We start from the raw sequence: 19,273 nt of genomic DNA, 5'->3' as shown, positions 1-19,273 counted from the left end.
GAATAGCCACCTCACAAACATTACTTCTGTATCCTACTTCTTTTCCTATGTTGTGCAGAGTAGTCTCAAACTGAGCTTTCAGAAATGATCACATAAAGTGTTATAAAATTTCCAAATACAGATTGAAGTATTAACATGAAGTAATAACTTGATCATATGTACTCAGAAAAAGTATCTTAAGGGACGTCTGGGTAGCTCAGTGGGTGAGTATCTGCCTTTGGCTTAGGGTATGATCCCGGTCCTGGGATCGAGTCCTATGTCAGGCTCCCGGTGAGGAGACTGCTTCCCCCTCTGTCTAGGTCTCTGCCTCTGTGTCTCTCATGAATAAATATATAAAATCTTAAAAAAAAGGAAAAAGTATCTTAAGTCCTTTGTTTAAATCTGGTGATGTCACACTCACCACAATGTGTTCTTTAATTTCCCTGAAGTTAAAAGTTACTAAGAAGAACGAAAGATTTTTTTTCCCTTAAATTTCTTTTACTTAGTTAACTTGCAGATCTGGACATAATTTGCAATAAAATTGACCTTTGCTTTAGTGAGCTTCAGAACTTAATTGTCTCAGAGAGGAAACACACATGGAAGGGGTAGTGATCAGGGAGCAAATGTGGGGAATGATGACAGGCAGGTTTTCTGTATCCTGAGAAACTTCTAGGGTGAAAGATGGTTGTCACAAGAAACCAGCTGGGCCCCAGAAGAAGCCATTTTGGAGAAAGATGAAGAGGCTTACAAAGACTTAACAAAAGAGTAAAATCTTATCTAGTATTAACAACGAGAGCCTTGGAGCCATATAAGCACTCTCTGGGTGAGCAAGGCGGAGAGAAAAGCACAGTTAAAGCAATCATTTTGAATTGCTACTGGGTTTTTTCCTTGGATATAGTGGCCATCGAGGCCTGCAATCAGCTTAATTATACCTACAACAAAAGGAGTAGCACAAGGGAACAGGTATAGCTGAGGAAAAGCTACTGTAGATACTTGCCCTGATGGAGAGGAATCTGAGAATCCTAGATTTCCTTTGTGAAATTAAGTGGGTCACAAATTCTACTGGCTCTTGCAACATAGGGAGGATTTAGAAGGTGGACAGAGGAACTTTCTCCTTTGTTGCTGTTATTCAAATTGAAGTCTTCCCAAAGCCTGTCTCAGGCACCCCACTTCTGTGATGAAACTCTTTACTTGGAACGCATGGCACATGTAAACAGCAAAAAAGAATTTGCATGACTGAACAAAATGAGATGAAGAGGCTTGAAAAGTAAGTTTGGCTAGACAGCGAGGAAGAGGATGGCAAGCATTTTGTTCCATATTTGGAAAGCAGCAAACAGTGAGGGCCAAAGGGAATTATTTGCTGTGTTACTTGGGGGGGCGGGGGGCATAATGAAGCATCACAAGGTAAAATGAAAGTAAGGAGAATTTAGTGAGCATTTGAAATGCCTCCCTCCAGGAGCTACTACAGGTTAGCATTCTCAGAACAGGCCTAATTTAGCACAACAGGCCTTCTCTGGGATTGAATGCGATCCATTTCATTGTAGAATCCTTTCTTGCAGAGAGGCACTGTGAACACCCATGATTTAAGACTATTTTAGGCTGTAGGTAGAAATAATGTTGTAAGAAGCAATTCTCTATTGTTTTGCATATTTGACCATTGAAAACTGCTTGCTTTTCCCCCTTCTTTAACAAATACTGTCTTGGTTTGGGAACCCACAAAATTGGAGCTTGAAATAAGGATTTAGTGCACACAATTTATTTGGGAAGTGATTTCAGGAAGTAGGAAGAAAAGAGGAAGGAATGAAATGGAAGTAAGAAAAGCCAATAAAGGCTGCATTCTAAATTCTCTACTGTGATAGGCAGTGAGAGTTCAAATCACAGAATGCTTTCCAAAATTCTCTTTGGCCTGGGAAATGGCAGCATTTGTCCATTGGCTTCCATTGTCGTTGGTTGAGGGTAACTCTCAGAGATGTTAGCTTCCCAGCACTTCCAGGTACTGGGTTCCCACAGATTTGGCAAAAGTTCCTAAACAGAAAAGCACAGGTTTCATGAAGTGGGAAGCTATAAGTGTCCACTACAGATGTGGCTAAAATCAGAAGTAGGCTGAGCAGATAGATCCAAGGCTCTAGGAACATCTGCTACAAACCCAATTTACCTCCCTAAACACCTAACTCATCAGATTCAGATTTGTTAGATGAAGGACAGCATTTTACATGGTAACATTGACTCTGCAATGTTAGAGATGGTGCCCTTCCTTTGAAGCCTACCTTTTTCCATACTCACAACATTTGCGTACTCTTTCTTATTATGCCCTCTTGGGACTTCATTAACTACTGACCATTTTTCCAGTTTTACACAAATTATAATTCTCTGTGTTGCCATCAGCATTTTCAAACTTGTCTCATTTTTTGCATTGCCAAACAAGCAGCTACTCCATGAACTTTTGTGCAACTCCGTACCTAGGAAAGTGGTTTGCTTTCAGTATATATTCAGTAAATGTAGGTTGATTAGTTTGTTTTTCATTTATATTCATTTTTCAAAAACTGGAAGTACAATATGTGCACATGATAAAAATTCAAGCAGTGCACAAGCATTTGTACAATAAAAAGTCATTCTTCTTTTTACTGTGGACTTCCAATATGCCCCTTTCTCTGATATAGTCATTGTTAATAATTCCTTATTTATTATTCCAGAAAGTGTCTGTGGATATACAATTTTTATATATCCATTAAAATGCAAATGAGATCATGTTGTATACATGATCTGTACTTTAATACAACTAAGGTTTCACTGGACAAATATGTCAAATATTATTTGATAACAGCACATACAGACCTACATCATTCAATTTAATGGCTGTCTGGAATTCCACCATACAGATGTGTTATTCATCAATATGATTTTTCTGATTTCCTAAATATTTCTAGCACGATAATAATCATAACATGGCAGTTAATTTCTCCCACTTATCAGCTGTGATAGACTCAGATATGCTGTGGCAACAAATTAACACAAGTTTAGCAGCATAAAACAACACAAATATATTATCTCTCAGTTTCTGTGGGTCAGAATTCCGGATATGTGTTTGTTTGGTCCTGTCTTCAGACTGACCAACCTGAAAATCAAGATGCCAGCTGGGACTATAACCTCATCTGTGGCCTAAGGTTCTCTTCCAAGCTTACTGGTTGTTATCAGAGATCATTTCCTTGTGGCTGCATGACTGCAAGTCATTTTCTTGCTAGTCTTCAGTTGAGGACTGCTCCCAATTCCTAGAAACTGCCTTTGTCCAAAGACAATTAATAATTTGGCTGTTTGCTTCTTTCAAGCCAGTTGGAATACCTGATTCTGCTTTTTGTCTATTTTAAGGGCTCACCTGATTAGGTCAAGCTCACCTACGATAATCTCCTTTTGATTAAATCAACTAATTAAAGTCAACTAATTGAAGCTCATAATCATATCCCCAAACTTCCTTTTGTCCATATCATGAGAGTGATTATTTCACATATTCACAAGTTTTGCCCACATTCAAGGGGAGGGGACCAGGGGGCCATTTTAATAGTTTACTTACCATCTGTAGTAACAAGCACCTCCAAAATATCAGTGGTTTACAACAATGAAGGCTTATTTTGCACTCAAGCTACATGTCCATCCTGAGATATCAAAGGGGCTTTGCTCATAGTTGTCATGCAGGGACCTATACAGATGGAAGACTTGCTTTTTGAACATTGCTGATGGCCATGCCAGTGGGAAATGAGAGATCTAGAGGGTCTTACATTGACAATGCTTTACTCACAATTTTCTGGCACAATTTACTCACAGAAATACATGAGGTTATATCTAACCACATGAGGACCAGCAAGTGCAATACTACCAAATGCCTAAGAAACTGAAATAGCTGGCCAACCACTTTCAACTATTTAAAATAGATCCGGGTTGTCACAGGTAAGCTAATGTGGTGCTCAACTATCTTCCTCAGAAGATCCTCTGAAATATCCTTTCAAATGTAATTAAGTTTGGATCAAGGGTGATCCTCTCAAATTCACATTTGATTGCACTGGGGCTCTGTTTTGAGACCTAGCATGATTATCTAGTGGTAGATTTCTTTTTCTTTTTCTTTTTTTTAAGATGTTATTTATTTATTCATGAGAGACACACAGAGAGAGAGAGGCAGAGACATAAGCAGAGGGAGAAGCAGACTCCTCGCAGGAACCTGATGAGAGAGTGAATCCCAGGACCCCAGGATCATGACCTGAGTCAAAGGCAGACACTCAACAGCTGAGCCACGCAGGCATCCCTAGTGATAGATTTCAAAGGGTAGTTATAAGGGAGGTGAAATATTTTGATTCTCTATTCAAATGACAAGCTATTTTAATGTGTGAAAGTTTCATGTTTGAGAAAGTTGTCAGTTGAAGGCTGTTTGACAGCTTTGTACCTTTTAGCTACAGGATTTACTATGAGAGTTTCTGTTGTGTAGGAATCGACCTTGACAGCATCCAAACCACCAGGGAGTGGAATAGGTAATCCAGAGAACCAAACAAGATAGCATGTAAGAGACATGATGAACAGGCAGCAAAAATCTGTCAATAATAAAAGATGCTGGTTAGGGGTTATCTTCCTCTCCAAATTACTTCCCTTTTGAGTTACCTCTGTGAATTGCTAGTTTCCTTTTCAGGATCAGAATCTTAGAAAGACCCTTAAAGTCCAACATTTTGTGCACTCTGCACATCCTATTCAAGTGGACATCCAGTTTTTGTGTGACCATATCCAAAAATGGGAACTCACTATCCACTGAGGCAATGTATTCATTTTGTGTAAGTAAAAATTTCAGTTACCTATAGTGTAGAAAGAATTATATAAGTAAGCTCCGAGTGTTCTATTGTGATGAATAAGCAATAATAAATATTTTTTTATTCTTGTTTCAGCTATCTTCCATCCACATTTTCTTTGCTGTACCATTTTAAAGTAAATACTATTCATCAGCTTTTTAAGTTCTAGCGAGTGTATCTGATGCATATATATTCTAGCAAGTGTATCCATTATATAAAGATTACTTGTATCCATTACTTATCAACCATTTAATTTTTAGATGACTCCACTTATGAGAAACTTCTTCCTTGAATGTTGTCCTGAAAGTTGGCGTCCTATAAATTTGGTTCTTTGACTCTGGTTTGTCTTTTTGGAACAATGCAGAATAACTTCTCTATCTTTCATAAGACCATCTTGCAATCAGCAAATATTTAAATTCTGTTTGTGTAGATTCTTATATCTATCTTTCCACTCTGTCCATCTCCAAATTTTTTGTCATCAAACATAATATATTTAATTTAGTCATCAGGCCTATGATGAGATTTCATACTATCTTAGTCATGCTTCTCTGAACACATTCCAAATGGCCAAGTATCTTTCTTAAAATGAGGTATCAGAATATAACTCAATCTTCTAGAGATGCTCTGACCACTGAAATGTACAATACTATTTCCCTTGGTCTGGAAACATATGTAGCATAAATTTCTTAATAGGAAAACTGTTGATTTATATTGAGCTTTTAGTCACCTGAGACAACTCAGTATTTATTTTTTTTACATAAATTGTTACAAAATGACTTATTTTTATATGCATTGTATTGATTTTGCTGAATTGAAATGCAGGCTTAACATTTTTATTGTTTGAATGTTATCTTATTACTTTTTACTTGTCTCAATCCTGTCATTCAAGAAATTAGCCAGTTCTCTTGGTTTTATGCCATATACAGGTTTAATAAGACTGACTTCTGGATCTATGCATAGTTGGTAGAGAGTCAGGAAAGCTGAGTGGAAATAATTCTGGGCTCTGAAGTCAGTCTAGGAAAAATCCTGGTTCTACACACGAGCTATATTATCATGAATGGGTGCCCTTACCTTTTTCACCCTTAATTCCTCATCTTTACAATGAAGGATATAATAGTACCTACTTCATAGGGTTTTTGTAAGGAATAAATCAATTAATATCAAAATTCCTACCCCTAGCCCAGAGTAAAGATTCGATATATATTACCTATTATTGTTAATTAAATATGTTAATAGAGCTGGATCAATGTCAGATATTAGAGATCATGGATCAACAACACTATTTGGGAAGAGTCATTCCACCAGCCAAGAATCTACCTAAATGTTTTATTATCCAAATGTTCCTGTCTTTTTTTTTAAGGCTACCATATAAAACTTAAAATATGCCTTGTTTATATCAAGATACACTATTTTCCTGTCTTTTGATTAATTTTCACATTAGTGAGTTAATTGTTGCTTAATGAGTATAATAGCTATAACAAAAAAAATCAGAAGTCAGTTTGTTCCTTTTCTTTTAAAAATCAGATTGTAATCACAATTTTGGGCCAGAAATTAACACTACTCTAGGCCTCAGCAGCAGCAAAATGAGGTGTAGGGTTGGGAAGAGGATGATTGCTTTGGTAGTTTATGTAGGAATGACCTGAAATAAGTTGATAGAAATTAGTTGGTAAAATAGTAGTTTATAGGAATTCATAAGCCAAAGTTGGTGGGTTTTCCTGAAAAACAGTGATCACCTTAAACTAAGAAAGTAATATCCTATGGCAGATGGCTTGAAAAGAGCAGCATAAGACATGTGGAAGAAAATCTGTAAAACATGTTCAATAAAAAGAAGAATATAAATTAAACCAGATAAAAGTCAGACTGCTAAAGGTTATCAGCACTTCCTTTGGGAGTGACAGGGCTCAGAAGAAGTATCCCAAGAATGTGCCAATTTGGCATGCTTGCTATTTTGAGCTGAAGGCAATCAAAGCCCAGAAGGCTCAGACAAGGCTTTTACTTTCTGTTTAACTGCCTAAAGGAATTTTGGTAGATGGCATGGTCCAGGAAGACAGCTATTATTAAAGATAACTACAAAGAATATGGGCTAGTAGTAAACTGGGGGGAAGGGAGGGGTTGGTAAGCAGGGTCTGTTGTTCAAAGTCCTCTCCATGTCCTATCATCTCGGCAGGTTACCACATTTATTTACCAAACATTTGCTCTTCCCATCTTCCTGTAGACTGAAGTCCCCTACTTTGAAGTCCCAGACCCGTACCCCCTCCTTCTTAACTCTTAATAATGGCATATTAGCCTCAATTGTCGGACTACCTGTGGGTCTCATATTCTTATGGGACCCTGTACATGCAGAATTAAATTTGTTTTTCTTCTGTTAATCTGTCTCATGTCAACCTAATTATTAGATCAGCCAGAAAGTCTAGAAGGGTAGAGGAAAGTTTTTCCTCCCCTACAGCTGGCATAGTCGGCAGGATCAGCCGTACTGGTTGGATATTGCTTGCTCTGAGGTTGCTGTAGCTGAGAGATCCTGGCACCTCTGACAAAAAGCTGGCAGAAGGTAAGAATTCTTACTCTGTATCCTGGGTCTCTGCCTGCCAGCATGAGTGATGAGAGTCACTTTTTTTCTTTTCTAGATTTAGGTTAGTATGAGAAAATATTTGTGGAACTAGTTCCTTCGGTATAGTAATTCCGGTAAAGATTTGTTATGAGTACTCTTGATCTCTTTTTATTGATCATTTTCTCCCTAGAGATGGTCACGGTTTGTCTTTGTCTGTTGTGCTGTTTGTCTTAGGGAGGAAAATCATAGGCAAAACTCAGACATAAGCCCTATAAGCTTGCTATTTGAGCTGGCTTGCAGGTTGGTGAGTTCACAGTTCTCATCAGACCAGTGTCTGTTTCAACAAATTTTGCTGTAGGTTAATGTGTACATGAGGTGACGGCTGTTGCTAAGGGACGTCTTGGAAGCCAAAGTGGCAAAATTGGTGAGCATAGATCAAGCACTTAAGAGCTAGTAGAGTGCTTGTCCCCCAACCCAAAGACTTCTGCATTAGAATAAGTTGGCCAGAGAATGAATTAGTCTGACACTAGGTCATCTGCCAAACTTAAGAACATTTCTGTGCAATGAGATACACTAAAATACCACACAATTCCCAGTACAGCCACACATTCTTCTTAGGTATTAGTTTGGCTCTGAGAGACCCAAGGCTTAGATAAAGTTGTTAATGTGCATATAAGAAAAACTAGAGGAGGTTTTCCTGTCATCTTGGTTTATGTCCTGAGAACTTGGTTTTGTGACCAGTGAGAACATTCTTTTTTGGTCTTCACCAGCCAGGAGGTGCACATATCAGTGTATATCCTCGTGGACAGTTAGAGAGACATGAAATCACAAGCTGTACTCTCTTTGTCCCACTGTGCCAGCAGTCAGGGGAATTTGTTACAAGAGGTCCCAGTCCATAAGGGGCTTTGTCATCTCAACTTTCATTGTTTTGTTAGTGCTGGAAAAAATCCCATTCCAATAGCACCTGCCTGGTGTCACAGAATAGAAAGCCTGTAACTGGAGGTGTTTCACTTTCTTATTGCAAATCAGAGATACTGTTTTCATTATACCATACTTACCACCTGTAGCAATGAAGGACTTTTACTTTCTTAGACTATCTTTGGGAGTGAACTTTCTGGATCATGGGAGCTGCAGCCTTTGCATCCACTGCAGGGATGTCTTTTGTATCCATAGTAAAGATTTATTCTAAGCCTGGGAAGTTACCCCTGGGTCTTTCCATGAAATAGTTTATTTTTTAAATTTTTTAAAAGATTTATTTATTTATTCATGAGAGACACAGAGTGAGGCAGAGACATAGGCAGAGGCAGAAGCAGGCTCCCCATGGGAAGCCTGATGTGGGACTTGATCCCAGGACTCATGCCCTGAAACAAAGGTAGACGCTCAACCACTGAGCCATGCAGGTGTCCCATCAATGAAATAGTTTATTTATTTATTTATTTTAATTTTTATTTATTTATGATAGTTACAGAGAGAGAGAGAGGCAGAGACACAGGCAGAAGGAGAAGCAGGCTCCATGCACCGGGAGCCTGATGTGGGATTCGATCCCGGGTCTCCAGAATCACACCCTGGGCCAAAGGCAGGTGCCAAACCGCTGCGCCACCCAAGGATCCTGAAATAGTTTATTAAATTGAGTTGCTATTGGAATAAATATACCATCAAAGATTTTACCTGTCAATAGTCAAACAATTGAGCTTTTGAATTGGAAAACCTTCTTTATTTGAAACAATTTTTAGAGTTTTCATCCTAAATACCTATCCCATTAGTATCTGTGGGAAGATCAGATGGAAAAAAGATACAAAGAAGCATAATGGCTAGCCTTAGCCCTATTCCCTCAATAGAGTGAAAGAACAGAAGAAATTAGACTTAGAACAAAAATTTAAAGTCACATCTAACATAACTCCTGTTTCCTTCCTCCTATATGTCCTTTACTCCCAACTCTCTGCCCCTGTCCTTGCAGAAGATCTTTTGGATCTCTAGATTGCCAGCTAAAACCAGCCTCTCAAAACCCAGCTCCATCTTCTCAGCCAGTTCTCTTAGATTCTAGAACTCTTCCAACTTTCCTGAGAAATCCCTTAAACACCCAACTGCATGTTTTGACTTCCCTTTTAAAATAAGATTTACTGAGAGCACTCAGACTGATCTCCAGGTTTGGGATATACAGGTTACTCTTATACATACTACAAGCCAGGAAGTGAATTTAGCAGAAGTACCTATGGCAGGCAAATAGGGTTTGCTTTGTGGTCGCTTACAATTTCTTTTACCTTCCAGGGCTCTGCAGTCAGGCTCTACTAGCTTCAGGCATCCCTACACAATGTCCTTGGTGGGTGGATCCTGGGCCTCCCCCTTGGAGAATCCATGTCCCCTGGACAGCGGCAGATTTTTAAAATTCTAAAGCCCTTTATCTCTACATTTAGAAGATCCTTCCAAATTTGGAGAAGAGTTAGAAAGGTTAATGGCCATTCGCAATTCCACTCACAGGCACCTAGACTGGTTGCTAAGAGCTGTTCTTCCTGTCCAGGGTGGTGCCGTGGTTATCAGACAAGTCAGACGGCCCCCTGGGGGAAAATCCCCTTCACAGAAAAAACAGGTGGCTGGAATTTCTCCCAGGTCTTCTTACAAATGTCCAGGAAGTAGCTCAGTTGGAGGCTGATATTCAAGGTTTGGTAAGAGCAATAGTAGAAGCTTTCCTCCCTAAAGTAAACTGGTCTAATGTTGAATTTCATGCTCAGAAAGAAGGATAGCATCTGAAGGTCTTTGTGTTGAGAATTTTATACAGACTTCTTAAAGGTACACTGCATTGAACCTGGAAGCTCTAGAACATAAAAATCTTTTAATTTCTCTTCTAGTGGGAAATTTTCTTCTTGGGGGATATATATATATATTCTATATATATATATATAGGATATAGGATATATATATAGGATATAGATCCTTCAATATCTATATATCTATGTCTATATCTATATACCTCAATTCAAAATAGAATGGGCTATCCAGCCAACCTCTCAGTGTCATAATAGAGGCAGCCACTCATTTTTTTTGGAAATTACAAGAAAGCAGGAAAAAAAAAGTTAACTGCAAGAATTCTTGCTTTGCAGCTTGAATCTTTAGAAAGGCAAATAAGCTTAACTCTGAGAGTAACTTAAGGCCCACTTGGACCCCTCCCTATTTGTCTCCAGACAATTGCAGATATCACAAAAAATCAGGACACTGGAAGAAAAATTGTTCTACACTTAGGAGAAAGGAAAGTTAAAGGAACAATCTCCTTAGATCCCATCACTCCCAGAAGGTTTGTTATTTTCCCCCTGTGGGACAGTTCCCTTTGAAATGACATGGTTAGCTGATCCTCAGGAGCACCCTGGAGCTCACCATTAACTTAACATGGAAGATTGGAAACTAGATGTCTTAACTGACACTGGTGCAACTTTCTCTATTATCTGCTCAGATTTATGGTTACTTGTCACCTCTGATTCTATTCAAACTATTGGAGTCTCTGGGCAACTCATTTCATTGGCCATATCTCAGCCAACTCCAATATCCTTAGACCCTCTTTAACACTCATCATGGCTTTCTAGTGTCCCAACTCCTTTTGGTAGAGATTTTTTTAATGTAAATTTAATGCCACTATAAACTTCAATGAGTAAGGCATTTTTGTTTTCCTACCCTCAGATTAAACTTCAAATTTCTACTTTCCTTATTGGAAACTCATCTTGATTTAAATTCCTCTGAAGAGGATGAGTCTTTAAAAGATTTCACAATTAGTCTCTGGGATACACATGCAAATAAAATTGGATTGTCACTGAGTGCAGAGTCTGTGTGCCTAGTGCAGAAAAAGAATAAACTGTTTCTATCAGTGGTCCTATATTCTCTCTCCAGAGATGCAGAAGGAGGAATTGAACCTCTTTTGCAGCAGGGTGTACTTGTCTTTTCTTCCTTACCCTCTAGTTCTCCAATATTGTCAATAAGAAAGAAGATAAATTTGATTCAGATGGGAACCAAATCTATTGATCTACATAAAACTAAGAGCCATAAACTCTTGTGATTCCTTGCCATCCCATGGTCCCTAATCCAGCTACTATTCTTGCCTCAATTCCTGATGCTTCAGTTGGTTTATAGTGATTGATCTCTGCTCACCTTTCTTTTTTATCCCATTGCATCTGACTCTCACTTTCTTTTTTCATTTACATTTAGGAGATGGTGACCATGGACTTGCATACTTCAGAGGTATAGTGAGTCTTCCTCAATCTTTTTCCAAGTCTTTAAGCTGATTCGAATTCTCTAGCCTTTACCAAGGCTCCACTGTTGTTCAGTTTGTACGCAAACTAAGCAGAGAGCTCTTATAGACACTCTCATTCTCCTAAAGCCACTAGCTGAACAAGGCCATTAAATCTTCCAGATCTAAATTTCAATGGGTGCCAACACCTGGTACATTCTTATCTCAGGGCACTCAAAAGCTCACCCCAAAATTTCTTGAGTCAACTTTGTCAGCCCCTATTCCCCAAATGAGAAAACAGTTATGTAAATTTCTAGGGACAGCTGGCTACTGCCACCAGTGGATTCCTAATGTTGCTGTCCTTGCTAGACCTCTGTATACTCTCTTCTCAGATAACATCCAGGGCCATTACTTGGCTTTCAGAGGCATTAGTCTCTTAGAAGCATCAAAATTAACATTGTCAACACCTCCAATTCTTGGTTTACCTAATTTTGACAAACCTTTTCTATACTGCCATTAAAATAACAGGATTGCTACAGGTGTTCTAGGACAGATTTTTGTCTTTTAGATACATTGTATAGCATATTTCTCATGCCAGTTTAACCCTGTGGTATCAAATATGCCCTCATGCTGTGTGTGGTGGTAGCCACAGCTGCCACCTTGATTGACAAAGCTGTGCTCTTACATTAGGTTCCCACATTCACTTCGGTGTTCCCCAAGCTGTTTGCTTTCTTACAAGTTCATAAGCTAGCACCTCTATGTAACTGTACGAATAGGCTCTCTTGACTAACCCTTCCATCATTTCACATCGTTGTTAACACTTTAAATCCAACTACTTTATTATCCCTTCCTGATAGTGGAGAGTCCCATTCCATTCCACATGATTGCCTGGCAATTATAGAAATGGTTTCAAAGCCACAGGAGAATCTCTTAGACACCCCTTTGGCCAACCCAGATTTACGTCTATTTTGCCATAGCTCCTATAAGAGAAATTTCTAGGGAAACATAATAACTGGTTATGACATAGTTTCTCCACTTGAAACACTTAAAACATATTCTTTGCTCACTGTAAAATCAGCCCTAGCTTCTGAAAAATAGTTCTTACTAGAGCTTGCACATTGGCAAAAAGGAAAACTGCCACTATTTATGAGACTCCAGGCATGCTTTTGGAATCTGCCATGCTTTGGGCACAATTAGGAAATCCTATGAACCCTTAACTTCTATGGGAATTCCTATTACCAATAGACATATAATTACTGCCCCACTGCAAGCTATTAACTTCCTTTCTAAAATTGCTATTCTTCACTGTTCATCCAATGCTAAGGCTGATAGCATAGGAAAGATAGGGCTGGCAAGGCTGCTAAATATGCAGCCCCAAATAGACCACCCAGTCTTTTCTCTATCCAATTTTTAAACCTGCCTTTATCCTTGACTGACATTATTAATTCTCAGGCAAATGCCTCACAATCTGAAAAAGACAAATGGATACAAAAGGGTGCCAAACAATTATCAGATGGATTATACAGTGGGCCAGATGGACTTTCCATAGCCTCTTCTTTTGACCTATTGTCTTGCACTTATCTCCCATCAAATGAGACATAGGTGCAGGTGGGGGATAGTTAAGGAACTAAAAGACAGTTGGTTTTGTCCTGACATCCATGGAATTTCTAATCAAATTATTTCCCAGTGCACTACTTGTAAGTCTCACCAACTTTTTGGAGGAAATATGTATACATCAGGAAGTTCTCCTAGGCCTACACTGTCCTTGGCAGTACTCCAAATAGATTTTATAGATTTGCCCTGAGCCTTAGGCTATTCTCACTGTTTGGTTATTGTCTGTATGCTTAGTGAATGAACCAGATAGTCTCTGACTAGACAGACCAATGTTACAATAGTGGCAAGGAAATTAGTAACGAAGAATATTCCTCATTTTGGTGTTCTTTTATGGATTGAATAAGACGAAGGAACTCATTTAATAGCAGAGATAAACTACTTGCTTGGAAAACTTGCTTGGAAAACTCTGGGGTACTCATTAAAATTTCATACCCCATATCATCTTCGATCATTAGGGCAAGTGGAATATAAAAATTTTTGATGTAAAAAGAACTATTAAAAAGATCTGTTAAGAAACTGTACTTAAAGCCAGAAGCATTACCTCTGGAAGCTCTGGAATACTCCAAAACCTTCTATTTGTGGAGTAAGTGAGCACTATGAGAACTTAAGTGAATAGTTTGATGCTATGACTGACTATATACAAGAATTAACTATCATACTTGAAGCATATCACCAACAGATGAAAGAGTCATGGCCTCCACTGACTGACAAGTCTTGCCACATCTTTCAACCACAAGACTGGGTGTACTTCAAGATCTTTATAAGAAAGCACTCACTGTCACCTCAATGGGAAGTATTGTATGAAGTACTGCTAACCACATATACTTCCATCAAAATAAAAGAAAAAGCTTCCTGGAGGGGCACCTGGGTGGCTCAGTTGGTTAATCATTGGACTCTTGGTTTCAGATCAGGTTGTGATCTTATGGGTCATGGGATGGAGCCCCACATCAGGCTCCATGCTCAGTGAGGAGTTTACTTGAAGATTCTCTCCCTCTGTCCCTCCCCCTACTCACATGCTTGTTGTAAACACACATGCATACACATTCTTTCCCTCTTTCAAACAAATAAATAATTCTTTAACAAAAATGAAAGAAAGAAAAACCTTCCTGGATTTACACATTCCATGTCAAAATAGACCCAGGAAGATTGCTCTCAAAACAATTGGAGACAGTCCTTATAGGTGACCTTAAATTAAGGATTTCTAGGGCCAATTCCCAGAACCCATAGGCAGTCCACATCTAAAAGTGAACAGCTTTTTCCAAGATCATGGATCAAGATGATCCTTTACTTTCACCTGTTTCCCATCTTTTAAAAGACTTTGTATATGCATACACTAAAAAAATAAATAAAACAAAAGAGCAAACAAAAAACAATCAAATAAACAAAAATCCAAAACCAGAAACCAAAAAGCAAATATCTGCCTTCTCTTATTAATGAATCTTTTTCCTGCATTTATTAGTCTTTTATTAGAATACTCACTGGAGAGGGCTTGTCTCCTCTCTTACCTACTTCTCTCTAGGTTTCCCCTATTGGCTCTTTTTCAACTGTGTCTTGTTCTTGTTAACCATTACCTTTTCAACAAATGAAGCAGAGACCAAATACCTCCCTTATGCTAGTTTACCAGATTCTGGCCACACCAACTGATCAATCTGATTGTTGGCTATGTCAATAACTAGATAGTATGAAAGAACCTGAACTAGTCTTTGTTCTTGCTGATGTGAACACCTGATGAACTAAACATGGAAGATGGATGAGCAACAAGATATGGTACCCATGAGTAGAAAAAGGTCACTCTACCTCTTCTTCTACTGAGTTATGTAGGCCCAAGAAAATCTTTATAGAAACCCAAGGACTGTCTCTTGACCAGGTAAAGATAATAGATGGAAATTTTCCTCTTTGTATTGAAAGCAGAGATGCCACTGGACTTTTCCTGGGCCATATACCAGACAATATTGCAATCAAATCCTGTGGTTTGATTCTATAAACGGCATCTTTATACCTGTCAAAGAGATTAAGTGACTCTAGCACTACCTTCCATAGCACAGATGTTTGCCAAATCACCATATGTCTTGGATGGCTCACAGGCCATCACTGAATGACTTGGGGTATCTCAGCTGCTTCCCTGATTAGACTGCCCAGTACCCCAAACTACCTATGGGTTGACATAAAATCTGGACTAAGTTGGCCAGATGACAAAACTGACCCTTATAGCTGCCAAAGCCAGATTGCAGACCTCCTATATCAGATATTTTGCAAGCTGTTTTTCCTCTTTCAAACTGACAGGACTAAATGAAAAATGGAGGTGTATGGATGCTAACAGTAATAGTAGCAAAGGTCATAGAATGCCCAAGATCTGGGCATTCTTTGAATCACACTGGACTTCTTGTCTTATGTGGTGACAAGGTATATAAAGGGTGCCCACGTAAATGGTCAGGGATGATATTTTCTTGAATGCCTGCTCCTTTCACAAGACACTTCACCTTAAATGCTAGCCAAATTACAAACTTGAGCTCCTTTGTTTAAAGACTTGGGCTATATAAACATGTTGGATGAGAGGTCATAGAAAATCTACTTGTGTGTCATCACTCCAAGTCCCTTCAGCATTGAGGACCTGATTTTCAACCTTTGGAAATGATGAATTAGAAAAAGCAATTTTTTTTTCTATGGTTATAAAACAAGAGCTCAACAACACTATGCAAGCTTTGGAACTACTCCAGTCAAAAGTTAACAGTTTAGCCTCTGTGTACTCCAAAATTGTCATGCTCTAGAAACCCTGACTGCCCAGCAAGGAGGAGCTTGTACAGTTGTCAGTGAAAAATGCTGCTTCCGTGGAAATCATACAGGACAAATAGTGTCTAACTTACATCTATTAAGAGAGAAGATTAATACTTTCCATAGATAAATGAAGCACAGCCATTGTTTTGGACTGATTTTTTCCTAGGATTAGGAAGCTGATTTAATAGGGTGTGGAAAATGTGCTTCAATTTGCTCTTTTCTGTTTGTTCACCCTCATTCTAATCTATGTTCTCTTCTCTCTGCAAATCTATTGCCAGTTGGCTACTAACCCAATTCTTCTTCCACAGCAACCAGTACAGCTTATAAAATATGTGAAACTTCCAGGGAAGTTTCAGAAGAAGGACCTAAAAGGATTTAGAATGAGTGTCCTCAGAATATAGCACTTTGGCATACAGAATATTTTAAGCTGAAAACAATCAAAGCCCCAAAAACATCGGAAGAGCTTTTACTTTTTCCCCTTAACTGCCTACAAGAATTTAGATAGATGGCTAGGTCCAGGAAGAGAGCTATCACCAGAGATAACTATAAAGAATATGGCTAGGAGGGATCCCTGGGTGGCGCAGCGGTTTAGCGCCTGCCTTTGGCCCAGGGCGCGATCCTGGAGACCCGGGATCGAATCCCACGTCGGGCTCCCGGTGCATGGGGCCTGCTTCTCCCTCTGCCTATGTCTCTGCCTCTCTCTTTCTCACTGTGTGCCTATCATAAATAAAATAAAAAATAAAATAAAAAATAAAAAAAAATTAAAAAAAAAAAAAAAAAAAAAAAAAAAAAAAGAATATGGCTAGGAGTATTAGGGTCAGGGGAACTAAGCAAGGCCTATTTGTTCAAAGTCCTGTTTGTGTCCTATCATCTCTGCATGGCATCACAAACATTTGTTTCCCACACATTTGCTCTTCTCATCTTTCCATAAATTATCTTTCTCTCTTTTGAAGTCCCAATTACCTATTCCTTTTTTCTTACCTCAGAATGGCATATTAGGGGTGCTTAGATGGCTCAGTCAGTTAAATGTCTCCTTTTGACTCAAGTCATGATCCTGGGGTCTTGGGATTGAGTCCCACATCAGGCTCCCTGCTGAGTGGGGAGCCTGCTTCTCCCTCTTCTTCTGCTGCCCACTGCTTGTGTCCTCTTGTTCTCTCTGACAAATAAATTAATAAATAAATAAGTAAATAAATAAATAAATAATAGTTTTTCTCCTGTTAATTGCTCTCGTGTCGATTTAATTTTTAGACTAGCCAGAAGAACCTAGAAGGGTAGAGAAAATTTTTTCTCCCTTCAGGAGGAAGAATTGTACATTTATAGTAGAATTCTCATCATATGCTTTGCAATGTGAAACAAAATTAAGCATCTGTTGTGTTTCCACAGAATACCAAAAGAGTTGAACGTTTTTTTGCCAAATATGAAGGATAACCATAAAATAATCATTGTAAATTTTGCAAAGGCTTGACTTAAAAGGGGCCAAACAGCATACCAAAATTCACTTTTGGGAGAAGCTGGGTATTAAGAAAGGACTGCAACTCAAAATACTGAAAATTAAGAGAGGCAGGATTTTTCTTTTCCACAAGCAGGTATAATAAAGTCCAGCTACAGTAATGTTTGGCCATCAGTTGATAAAGACACATAGTATCTATTAAATAAAGCGTTGACAAAACAAATGTTGAACCCTACATCAATTATGTTATTCTATTTCTGGGCTTTTGCCCCTACTGATGAATTTTGAAATGTAAAACTGGACCTAAATGGACATACTGTTTTACTCTAAAATCACATTGGAATGCAATACATTGGAGATGACAACAGATTAAAGAAATCATTATTAAGAGTGTAACATTTAGTATGCAGACAACTAAGAAGCCAACAGTGGTATAGCCCTCTGCATTTCAATGAGTTTTGGTGATAGCCTGGCTTTGAAGAACATCAATTCTGTTGAATGTCTTTTCTTGCAAATATCTGCAAATCCTAGAGAGAATCTGTTTTATTATGACTATCAGGAAGTAAAAAAGGCAGATACTTACACCAAGTGACTTCTTACTGGGGCAGCTGTCTGTAATGTTTCCAGGATGAAGTAGTAACATGGTTTTACTCATTTGTGTCCTGGATATCATAAAATGTGGTGGAACAAATAATTTATTACAAAATTAAAAATTATTTCAACCATATAGTAACTATTACAATTATAAGAAATTACTGAAATATCAACATTAATTTTTAATTATTTTTACTAAACTCTATTTAAAAGTGGTTGATGATTCTTTTAATTATGGCAGGTACTATAGCTAATATAGTATGGCAGGTACTATAGCAAATATATGTATAATAGGATGCCTACGATTCTTAATTTTTAGTGAAGGAGTGTCCGTTTTCAATGAACTTTTATAGCATTTTAAATTTAAGGAACTCTTTAGGTATTGATATTTAGATAAATGAATTGTGAACTCTCCTTACTGCTTAAGACAACTTTCTGGTGCAGAGTGACCAAACCAGGTAAGCAGTACCTTTTATTGAATTAACAGTGCATATTCTAGTTGCTATGAGATTGAAGGACAACTCTATCCTCTAATACATTTCTCTATCCAATGATTTCAAAAATTACCATCAGACCTTCTGTAATTCTGTTTTTCAGTACTCTGTGTGATTTCATTCATTAGAATCCAGGGACTTGAACTTCATTATTATCTCTCAGATGCAATAGGTAGAGAGAGCATTAAAACAGGAGCCAGGAAGACAGTTCTATCCAAACATTGCCATAGACTTATTTATGACTTTGGGCAAGGCTTTTTTTTTTATCTGTAAACAAAAAACATTGTTTATATGTTTTGGTATTTATTTATTTATTTATTTATTTATTTATTTATTTATTTATTATTTATGGCTCCTTCAAGTATCAATTCTATTTTAATTTTTGGTTTTCTCTTAATAGTACTTATTCTACTCTTTCCAGTTTGACAATTATTCTTGTTGATGGCATATAAAATAGTTGACTATTTCTATCCTTTTTCTGTCCTTAGTTAATGTTATACCATCTGCTTTAAGATTTAAGCCAAGTTCTGCTTATTTTTTCTCTTTGCCCTAAGCCTAGTTTTGTTTTGTTTTTTAAGGTCTTGTGGGTGGCTTTGGAATTTTTTGCTAAGCCTCACCCATAGGGTTTATGAATCAGACAGAACCAGAGCTTGAATCTCAGCTCTATTTTATGTTAGTTGTGGGAAGTTCACAAGGCTATCTTAATTCTCTAGAATTTAGTTTCCTCATTTAATAAATTGGGATAACATCAGTATTTATCTCATGTGATTGTTGTGGGAA

The 19,273-nt window shown here is 38.0% G+C and overlaps 2 long non-coding RNA genes across 9 annotated transcripts in view; one reads left to right on the top strand and one right to left on the bottom strand.

Moving 5' to 3' along the window:
- The window catches only part of LOC144320492 (uncharacterized), a 404,605-nt gene that overhangs the window by 289,146 nt on the left and 96,186 nt on the right, over window positions 1–19,273 (top strand). The window contains exon 6 of one of the 6 annotated variants that reach the window (XR_013386065.1): window positions 11,545–11,577. The exons of the other annotated variants lie outside the window; for them this stretch is intronic. This is a non-coding gene — a long non-coding RNA (uncharacterized LOC144320492). The remainder of the gene's footprint in view (window positions 1–11,544; window positions 11,578–19,273) is intronic. 6 annotated transcript variants of the gene reach the window in all.
- The window catches only part of LOC144320491 (uncharacterized), a 31,165-nt gene continuing 13,605 nt past the window's right edge, over window positions 1,714–19,273 (bottom strand). The window contains exons 1-4 of one of the 3 annotated variants that reach the window (XR_013386060.1): window positions 18,567–18,811; window positions 17,989–18,067; window positions 16,937–17,111; window positions 1,714–2,004 (exon numbers count right to left, since the gene is read on the bottom strand). This is a non-coding gene — a long non-coding RNA (uncharacterized LOC144320491). Of the gene's footprint in view, window positions 2,005–16,936; window positions 17,112–17,988; window positions 18,068–18,566; window positions 18,812–19,273 lie in introns of those variants that run through there. The other 2 variants (XR_013386059.1, XR_013386061.1) reach the window with 2 other exon arrangements.

Source organism: Canis aureus, chromosome 9, assembly GCF_053574225.1.
Source record: "Canis aureus isolate CA01 chromosome 9, VMU_Caureus_v.1.0, whole genome shotgun sequence".
In the NCBI taxonomy this organism is placed as follows: domain Eukaryota; kingdom Metazoa; phylum Chordata; class Mammalia; order Carnivora; family Canidae; genus Canis; species Canis aureus.
Note: the sequence above shows the minus strand (reverse complement) of the source record. Positions and strands in the feature narration are given on the sequence as shown.